Below are 10494 nucleotides of genomic sequence, written 5' to 3' on the forward strand. Positions count from 1 at the left end.
TTCTCTAAAGACCCATGATATCAAGCGTCTTTTCATCTGCCTACTGACCATTTGTACATCTTCTTAGGAGAAATGTCTACCCAAACACCTTGCCCGTTTCTAAATTGGAGTTTTGTCTGTGATTGTTGAGTTGTAAGAGCTCTTTATATATTCTGGAAACCAGTTCCTTATCAGATCTATGTTTCAGAAATCTCTCCCATTCTTTCGGTTGTGTTTCCATTTCCTTGATGGCAGTGTTTGCAACACAAATAATTTTGCTTTTGATGAAGTCCAGTTTTCTATTTTTTTTTTCTTTTCTTGCTTTTGGTGTTGTATCCAAGAAGTTTTGCCTAACCCAGGATCATGAGGATTCAGTCCTATATTTTCTTCTAGGAGTTTTATAATTTAATTTAATTTTATTATTTTTATTTTACTTATTTGCTTTTTAAGTCGGCTCCACTCCCAGTGTGGAGCCCAACACTGGCCTGAACTCACGACCCTGAGATCAAGACCTGAGCTGAGACCAAGAGCCGGACGCTTAACCGACTGAATCGCCCAGAGTTTTCTGATGTTAGCTCTGACATCTAGGGCTATGATCCATGGTTAGTGAGTTTTTCTGTGTGATGTAAGAAAGGGACCCAACTGAGTTCTTTTACACGTGGATATCCAGTTGTCCCAGCACCATTTGTTGAAAAGATTGTTCTTTCCCCATTGAGTGGTCGTTGGTACCCTTGTCAAAAATCAGGTGGCTGTAAATGTGAGGGTTTACTCTGGACCCTCTATTCTGTTCCATTGATCTCCAAGTCTGTCTCGTGCCAGTGCCACACTACCCTATAACAGTAGCTTTGTAGCAAGTTTGAAATCGGGAAGTTGTGAGTCCTCCAACTGTGTTTTTCTTTTGAAGATTGTTGGGCTATTCCTTATGAATAGTAGGATCAGCTTGTTAATTTCTGCAGGAAAAAAACAACAAAACAAAAAAACAAACAAACAAAAAAAAACACAAAGCAGCTTGGATTTTGATAGGGATTGCTTTGAATCTGTAGATCAATTTAGGGGAATATCTCCTCTTAATAGTGTTAAATCATCTGATGCATGAACACAGAATGTTTCACCATTTAAGTCTTCTTTAATTTCTTACCTTTCCACAATGTTTTATAGCACTCAGTGTAATACAAGTCTTACACTTCTTCTGTTAAATTTCTTCCTAAGTATTTTCTTCCTCTTGCTACTACAAATGGGGTTGTTTTCCTAATTTGATTTATAGATTTTCATTTCTGATATGTAGAAATACAACTGTTTTTTTTTTTTTTTTGTATATTGATCTGGTCTCCTGCCACATTGATGAACTAGATTATTAATTCAAATAGCTTTGTTTTGTTTTTGTATGTGTGGATTCCTTTCTCTTTTCTGTATATAAGAACATGACATCTGTGAATAGAGATAGTTTTACTTCTTCTAACTGGGATGCCTTATATTTCTTTTCCTTGCCTAATTGCTCTGGCTAGAACCTCCAGTAAAAGGTTGAATCTAAGTGTGGAGAGCAGATATCTTTGTCTTGTTCCTGATCTCAAGGGGAAACAATCCAGTCTTTCATCAAGTTGATGTTAGATTTGAATTTTTCATAGTTGCTCTTAGAAGATTGAGGAAGTTCCTTCTATTCCTAGTTTGTTGAGTGTTTTCTTTTTTTTTTTAAAGATTTTATTTATTTATTTGAGAGAGAGAATGAGATAGAGAGAGAGCATGAGGGGGGGAGGGTCAGAGGGAGAAGCAGACTCCCCGCCGAGCAGGGAGCCCGATGCGGGACTCGATCCCGGGACTCCAGGATCATGACCTGAGCCGAAGGCAGTCGCTTAACCAACGGAGCCACCCAGGCACTCTGTTGAGTGTTTTCATCATGAAATAGTGTTACGTTTTGTTAAGATGAACTTGCAGTGTTTATCTTCTATTCTAACAATATGGTATATTATATTGATTGATGTTCCTATGTCAAACAACCTGGCATTCCTGGGATAAATGTCATATGGTCATAGTGCACAATCCTTTTATATGTTGCTGGATTTGTCTTGCCAGTGTTTCTTGGAAGGTTTTTGCATCTACATTCATAAGGATTTATAGTGTTTGCTAATAGTCTATTTCAGGTTTTTTTTTCATTAATATCCTTAAGAGAGATTGGTCTGTGGTTTTCGAAAATTTGTTCTATCTTTATTAAATTCAGTATCACTATCACACCAGCTTTTTCTAAAGATTTTTGAAATTTTCTACTTTTTCCATACCCGGGAACAGTTAAAATGACATTGGAATGACTTGTTCCCTAAAATCATGTTAGAATTCCTTGTGAAGTCACATGGCGTGGTGCTATTTTGGCATGGAATAGAACTATCTATTTAAGAACCTCATTGTTATTATTATTATTTGGTAATTGGGTTATTTTCTTTTTTCTGTCTCTTCTGGAGTTAAGATTTATAATTTACATTTTCTTAGAATCAGTTTCATCCAAGTTTACAATTTATTTGCATGGAGTTGATCAAAGCATACTCTTGCGGTTCTGTTCATTTTCTCTGTTGATATTTCTCTGTTTGTATTTCTTATTCTGTATATGTGTGCCTTGATTAATTTAGCTGCTTTACCTGCCTTTTTTCCTCCAGAGTCCTCCGGGCCACACCGTTCTTGGAGCCATCCGTGGCCCAGCCTGCCCAGTCGGTCGTCCCTCTCCCCTTCTGTAGGTTCAGCCCTGCACTGTGGTCCGAAGGCTCTTTACACTTCCTCCTGCTGTGTCCTTCAATGATCTCTTCGGGGTCAACCTTGTCTTTGCATCTGGCTCTTGACCCAAACAAGCCCCAGTCGTTTCTTGGCTGCAGTGTGAGGAACGGACTAGAAGGGGCAAGAATGGAGGTGGGGGGCGGGAGGTCTGCAGGCTGTTGCTGTGGTCTGGGAGCAGAAGGGAGGAGTTCCATCCCAGAAAATGGGGGTGCGAGGGTGTATGCAGTGGGGGTGGGCCTAGGACATGGGTATCATACTGCATAGCTCACATTTTACCCTTCATTGCTTTCAGCGTTCCTTCCCAGGGTCGTAAGCCTCAGGCAAAGCTACAAAACTGAAGACAGAGTTGAGATGTTTACTCAGCCTCTCAGCTTTGCTTCCGCCCCCGTCTGATCTCCACGAGATCTTGCAGAGAAAGAGATGGGGTTCTGAAGGCAGCAAGAGAATGTGATTACACAGCTCGGAAGGACAGCACCCCCAGCCGGCCCTACTCCTGGCTCTGCATGCAGAGGCTGGGGGCAACGGTCGCCTGTTGCGGATGCCCAGGAGGGGCTGGCCAGCTCTGCGGAGGCCCAGACAAGGTGCCTGGACCCAGGGTGCTGACCTTCGGAGGGCTGGTGGCCAGCAGCCCTCCTTCCCCCAAATGCTGAAAGAAGGAACAATCCAACAAAACCAATAGTTTTCAGATGGGTTTTGTGCTGTCGGCCTAGTTTTTTGGCCATCTTGTATGTGGTCTCATTTAGGAAATAGACCATTCTGGTGAGCAGTGATCTCAGGCATGGGTAAGGGGGAGGCCAGATGGGGGTCTTCCTGCTGCCCAGTACCCTCCACCGGTAAGTCCGGGTTACTCTGAGTTCTATATCGGACACCTCCTGTCCCCTGCCAAACTGCTCAGACTGAGAGTTCTGGGTCTCCACACCGTCTCCACACCCCCGCACCGTGCCAGTAAGGAAACCAAGGGGCGTCCGCAGCAAATGCAGGGCTGAGTTGAGAAGCCCCGTGTCCTGCCTCCCAGCTGAGGTGCACAGGGTCAGGTACGGCCCCCACACAGCGTGGCGCCTACAGTGAAGGCAGGCGCAGTGTGGCAAGCAGGTGTCTTGCTGATTTAAATAAACACACAGAGGTTGAGCCCATTGCATACAAAATGCGGCATGCGTGACTCAGCCCCTCTCTGAACCATGGGGCCTGGATCTAACCCCGAGCCCTCACAGCCACCGTTCTTAGAGGGGGCACCTCTGCCCCAGGGCCCTTCCCACGTGATTCTGGGCCAGCCCCAACACCCTGCCACGCCTCCATCTACTTTGCTGTCCCTGATCTAACCGCGTGTAGCCGGGGTCAGGCTTGAGCTGGTTGCTGGGCGTCTGGGTGAAGGGGCTTACAGTGTAGGGTCAGTCAGACCCAGAAACCAGTATGAATCGGAGAAGAGAGGGCTCCCCAGAAGCTGGGTGCGCTGGGGGTTCACTCATACACAGTAGTCATGCCCTGGGCTCTTTCCATGTGCCAGGTCCTGTAATGAACAGATCGGGGTAGCAGCCCCCCTGGGAGCCAGCAGGGAGACCTGCCACTGGAATCGGCTTCTTGAGTGGGCCGGCCTCCTGGAGTCCCACCAGGAAAGGACTTCGTTTCCCCAACTCTTGACTTCAGACAGCCCTGTTGGATGGATGCCCCCTCCCTGACACATTATCAAAGGCAGATTTTCCGTGAAGCTAACATGAGTTAGATTTCAGAGGCTTTTTCTAGCCAGGTGCCTTCCAGGGTCCCGGGAGGCACCCCGAGCATTGCATTCCCAAGGTTACAGGGGTTTCTTTTTTCCAATAAATTTTGCAAAAATAAGCATTTTTTTCTAAAGATTTTATTTATTTGACAGAGAAAGAGACAGCGAGAGAGGGAACACAAGCAGGGGGAGTGGGAGAGGGGGAAGCAGGCTTCCCACTGAGCAGGGCGCCCGATGCGGGGCTCCATCCCAGGACCCTGGGATCATGACCTGAGCCGAAGGCAGATGCTTGACGACTGAGCCACCCAGGCGCCCCCAAAATAAGCAATTTTTATGTGGTGGACACACTAGGGTGACAGAGAGAGGTGGGGGGCCCCAGTGAGTCACATTCTTCTGTAGTTCTCATCCTTTGAGCCTGGGTAGATCCCAGGACCTACTTGTAGCCCACAGAATACGGCAAATGTGACAGTATATCACGGCTGTGAGTGTGGAGTGTGATAGGGCAAAAGTGAAGGGCCTTCACGGATGTCATTAAAATCCCTAATCTGTCGACTTTGGGTTCATCACAAGCGTGAGCCTGGGTGGGCCTGACCTAATCAGGCAAGCCTTTAAAAGGGGCCTGCCCTGAAGTCAGAGACTGCCCCTCGCTGGGTCTGCGGAAGCAAGCAGCCGGAACGTGACCTCTGCTGACCTCTGCTGACACCTCGAAGGAGATCCGGGGCTGTTCCTCCCTGAGGCCAGCTGAGAAGTCAGTCTGGCTGCCACCTTTGTTTAAGCCGCCTAAGACCCCAGGCAGAGAAGGCCGTGGGCGGCGCCCGCCTCTTGGCCCAGGAACTGAGACACAACACGTGGGCCTCGGTTTAACGTGCGGAGACAGACAACGGACGGCTGCGCGCCCTTCCCCTTCAAGGCTGCTCCCCCTGCGTGAGCTACCATCACACACAGGGGTCTGGGGCTCTCTCGTGCCTTCCGGCCGGGGGGTAACCTTACTCTGTGTGCCAGGGAGACTCCCTTCAGTCTGGTCTGGTCCGTGTGGGAGTCCTGCCCCACACTCAACCCCACAGGGAGGGAGGGGCTGGGGCCACCATTTTGAAAGAGTGGGTACAGCTCCGTATCAGAGTCCTGGGGTGGCTGCATCGAGTGGGCACAGACAGGGAGCTCACAACAACACGAATTGCCTCCCTCCCCATCTGGAGGCCAGAGGTCTGAGATCAAGGTGTGGACAGGGCCGTGTTCCCTCTGGAGGCTCCAGGGAGGGTCCTTGCTGCCTCTTCCAGCCTCTGGGGCCCTGGGCTGTGAGCGTCCCTCCAGCCTCTGCCTCCGGGGTCACATGGCCCCTCCTGTGTCCCCTTCTCCTTTCCCTTCTAAGGACACAGTCCTTGGATTTAGCACCATCGGGGGGGGGGGCCTTATCTCTATGTTCTTAGTTTAATCACACCTGCAAAGACCTTTTCCCCCATAAGGCCTCACCCACAGGTTATGGGGATTAGCATGGGGACAGTTCTTGGGGGGGTCAACCCACTAGGACCCCATTCAGAATTCTGTCCACAAGTAAACAGGAGACAAGTGTGCAGCAGGGTATGATGTGAGAGGCAGAGGTGGAGAAGAGCAGGGACATGTCCAGGAGGAAAGGGTGTTGCGGTGGCGTCTCCGAGGGGTGACACTTAAGCCCAGACCGGGTGGCTGGGAGGGAGGCCACCCTGTGGAGCTGTGGGCGGAGGGGACCCCATGGAGGCAGGCCCGGGTGAGAGCGGAGGGTCAGCGAGCCCAGAGGGTGGCGGATGACAGGGAGACCCGTGGAGACAGTCCCCCAGAGGAAGAGACAGTTCCCCAGGTTCTGGGTGACAAGGAAGGGCTCCCAGGGACAAGGGCCTGTACAGAGAAGATCTGCCTGCCTCCTCGGGACCCGGGAGACTCTGGGTGTCTGGGTGCTAACAGCCTTGTTTCTGCTCAACGTGAGGACTAGACGTGGCAGGGGCCCTGAGAGGTCAGGCAGGGCCTTCTTTTTCTGTCTGGAACCCCAATCCTGCCACCATCCTGAGGGTAGCATAAAATAACATATGAAGCCACAGAGAGTGATTAGGCATTTGATGAAGGCTTCAGGCCATCAGAGATCATCCTTAGAGGCACGCCCGTGGCTCAAGAACCAGCCTCGTGGGGGCCTCTGCTGGACCACAAGGCCACATCCAGAGAGCCTGGAGCCTGCCCAGCGTTGCCTTCTGCTGTGGCCCCTAACCATGGCGTGACCCGGAACCCTCTGTGTGCGTGGCGTGCCCAGAGCCCCGCTCCCAGGCCCTGTACCACAGGGGGAAAGGGACAAGGGTAAAGGAAACCGTGTTCACTTGAACGGCTCGTTCTTTCAGACGATGGATGCTGAGCACCCGCTCCTCTGTGTCAGGGCCACGAGGCTCCTGGCTTTGAAGGGCTCACATATGCGGGGAAGGGGCACCACAGACAAGTAGACAGATGATGAGCCAGGAGGGAGGGCAGGGGGTGGCAGAGCTGATGCGGATGAGGGGCTGGATCACGCGGTGGGGTGTCGGGAGGCCTCTTGGAGGTGACAGAGCCGAGGCCGCTTGGTGCCTGGAGGAACCTGGGAAGAAAGTTCCGAGCAGACATGCTGTGAGGTTGGGATCAGGTGTGTGCAGCTGCTATGTGGAGAGAGGCCAGGCAGGTGGCCAGCAGGAGACGCAGGGCCTGGATGAGCAGAGTCCACCAGGGGCTGGATCCCAGGCTCCTGAGTCTCCATCCAACAAACGCCCCCTTCGAGTAAGCCGGCCCCAGCTGGTGTCTGAGACGTGCGACCAGGATGCCCTGGACGGGGCAGGGGCAGTGGCCCTGGGGGGTCTGACAGCAAGCCCTACTGCACGGACCAGGCATGGACCCGGGAGCGAGCCGGCTGTGTGGGAGTGGGGTTGTCCCCAAGAGACCCCAGGCTGGGGAGGATGGAGGCTGGCTCCCACGGGGTGCACGGGGCTGGGGGTGCTCACAGCTACTCCTCCAATTTGCCAGAATGGCAAAGTGGTCACGGAGCGTGGGCTCTGGAGGCGAAGATGGTCGTTCAAGTCCCTGCTTCCCCAGAATTACCGGCTGGCAACCCGGGGTGTTCCTTTGATCTTTCTGAGTCTCGATTTCTCCTCCAATGAGGGGTCAAAGTCAGGGGCTCTGGGGCCAGCCTCCCTGGGTCTTGGTGGTGACCTTGGACCATCGACGTGCCCCTGCCTCTGGCAATGCAGGGCTTTGTTTGTCCGAGGAGAGCTTGGCTGATTGTGGCCATGACCATCAGCTCACAGCAATGAGACAACCCTTGCCATTCATCACCCAAATGTCTGTGGCTTTGCACATTAAAGGCTTATTTCTTACTTACATCCCAATTCAATGCAGGCCAGCATTGGGAACAGCAGGTAGAGTCTACTCCAGGAGGTCATTCGGGGATCCAGGCTCCTTCCGGCTTGTGACCCTCTTGGGCCTTCAGAATCTTCCTCCAGAATCCCCTGCAGAGGAGCCAACAGGCCAGGCCTGGGCCGTTTCCACCCACAGGCCACGGCCACACTAAGTGCAAGTGAGGCTGGGGTGTGCGGACCTGCTGTGTGTCCAGGAGGAGAGAAGTCAGAGCTGGTTGAACGGCCTGGCTCAGTTTTAGCTATCGCTGCTTTACCTCCTGCCACTGCTGGGGGCAGCAAGGAGGGGGTGTGAAGGGCCGGGGATGGCCTGGCCTGGGTGAACCGTAGTCGAGGTCATCGCTGTCACATCAGAGCTGACTTTGGAATCCCCGAATGAGGCTGCCAGGGTAAGCTCAGACCTCACGGGGCTCCCCACGTCGTTGGCTCTCCATGAGTAAGAGATTTTTCTTTCAGGGCAGTATGTGTATATGTCACCAGCAGCCTCCTCTAAATCCCTTAATCTTATTATTCCTTTGTGGGGAGGCTCCAAACATTCCTTCCCTATTTAAAAAAAAAAAAAAAAAAAAAAAATTTTTTTAAAGAGCATTTTTTTTTTAAACCCCGGATCTCCAGGAGCATCATTCCCTGTTGGGGAAGGACTGGGGGTCCTGCTGGGTGTGAAGAAAGTGAAAGCGATCTTCAAAGGATCTCTTTGAGGTCTGGTCCACCTGCAGCCAGCCCAGGCGACAGAGGGCAGGCTGTTCGCACAACCAAAGCCCAAGCAAACACCTCGGGTCCTCCAGTTCCCTGCCAACCCCTCCTGCAGGGTCGGAAGGCAGAACGTTCTTGAACCCAGCTGTGCATTCGACTTGCAAGAGGCACTTACCCAAATGCAGATCTCCAGGCCCCATCATAGTTGCCCTGATGCTGAATGTCTGGCAGGAGTGCTGAGGAATCTGGATTTTTAGCAGGTGTTTTCACAAGGTGCTGACAGTCAGTCCATGGCCTGGAATTTGGGTAGCCTGGCTGCAGGGGGGAGTCAGGTGAGCCAGACACACCCCTGGCCAGCTGGCAGGGAGGGTAACATAGGTACCCCAGTCCGAAACATCACCCAGGACCAATGCTGCTGGTCACCACCGGGTGCGTGACAGGCTCTGCCCTGGGCCTGGCCACGGGCTTTCTGTCATTGTGTCTTTGTGGATTCCATTTGAGGGATGTGGAGACCGAGGGCCCCTGAGGTCCAGTTATTTGGCCCGGTTACCCCTACATAGTGGGGGTATGTACCTCCACTCTGGGGCCTACAGCGTGGACGATCGAGGGCGCTGCCCTGGGGAGCACCTCTCTTCCACCTGCCGGGGCCGAGGAGCAGCTGTCCTCATGCAGGCCCTGCTGATCCCCACTCGCACCTTTAAAAAAATGGATGTGATATTCACACGGCATAACACGAACCATGATAAGGTGAACAATTCGGGCGCATCTGGTACATTCCCACCGCTATGCCTCCACCAGCTCTGTCAAATTCTAAAATGTTCTATCACCCCAAAAAGGAACTCTGTGCCCATTAAGCGATTACAACCCCCACCCCACCTCTAAACTCTGGCCACCATGGATCTGCATTCGTCTCTGTGGATTTCCCTACTCTGAGCATTTTGTGTAAATAGGATCATGCTCTCTGTGGCCCTCTGAGTCTGGCTGCTTCCACGGGTCATCACTTGGTAGCGTGTGTCCACACCTCCCGTGGCTTCCCACACCCCTGCCCCTTCCTCGCTGCACAACAGGGGCTGCCCTGGAGGGTGGGAGAGGGGAGGAGACCGCTTCCTGTGGGAGGTGAGGGCACACAGGTAGGACTCTGGCCTGGGGGCAGGGGGCTGCCTTAAGTCCCAGGCCTTCGTCCTGTTTTCTGCCCACCCCCAGGTGAGCCTCTGGAGCAGGAAACCACAAATGCATCTCAGATGCTCAGGAGGCTGGAAGCAGCAGATGGAGCCCTGCGGGCCACAAGCCGGGGTCCCGCCTCCCTTCTCTCCTCCAGCTCCAGGAGGTGCATGCGCCAGCAATTGGCCTTTTATAAATAACTTCGTTTGGACTTTGTTTGAAAGCGCTGTTGGGGGGATTGCTCCGGTCCCGCTGATCCATCAGACCAGTTTCCTCCTGCAACAGCCCTGGGCTGGGCAGAGATGCTTGTATGACGTGGGGTGACCATCCTCCCACCAGACGGGGTACTCAGGCTTCATCCAATGCCAGCCCGTGTTCCTGGGGTGTAGGACGCCCCTACCAATCCCACCCTGGCTCCCTTCCTTCTAGGACCCAGCCTGTCCCAGGAGCTCCTTACTTCTGCAGCTGCTGCATCCTGGTGCGGGAGCACCTTCCTGCAGCTGCCCTGCCCGGGGCTTCGGATGGGTCGCCGGTTCCGGCCAGCGGGAGGCGTGACCCCACACTGGTGGCAGGAGGAAGCCATTTATCATCACGGAAGGATCTGGCTGCTGGCATGTTTATCTAGAGGAAGGAAATGGACTCTTCATCTCCTCCAAGGGGCGTCTGGCCTGCCCCGCTGTCCGCTCTGTCCGTGGGGGAATTTTAAATAAAAAGTCCCATTTGTCAGTACCTGTTTAGTGTCTCCCGCAGGGCTCTCGCTCATCACTCCCTGGGTGCCGCACTTTA

The 10494-nt window shown here is 52.6% G+C and overlaps 1 long non-coding RNA gene across 1 annotated transcript in view; it reads left to right on the plus strand.

Moving 5' to 3' along the window:
- Nucleotides 1–10231, plus strand: part of LOC141370941 (uncharacterized) — a 33922-nt gene extending 23691 nt beyond the window's left edge. The window contains exon 4 of the long non-coding RNA XR_012375445.1: nt 10138–10231. This is a non-coding gene — a long non-coding RNA (uncharacterized lncRNA). The remainder of the gene's footprint in view (nt 1–10137) is intronic.
- The last annotated feature ends 263 nt before the right edge of the window (nt 10232–10494 follow it).

Source organism: Callorhinus ursinus, unplaced genomic scaffold (genome assembly GCF_003265705.2).
Source record: "Callorhinus ursinus isolate GAN/ISIS: 27379988/994484 unplaced genomic scaffold, GSC_fseal_2.0 scaffold51, whole genome shotgun sequence".
Classification (NCBI taxonomy): Eukaryota; Metazoa; Chordata; class Mammalia; order Carnivora; family Otariidae; genus Callorhinus; species Callorhinus ursinus.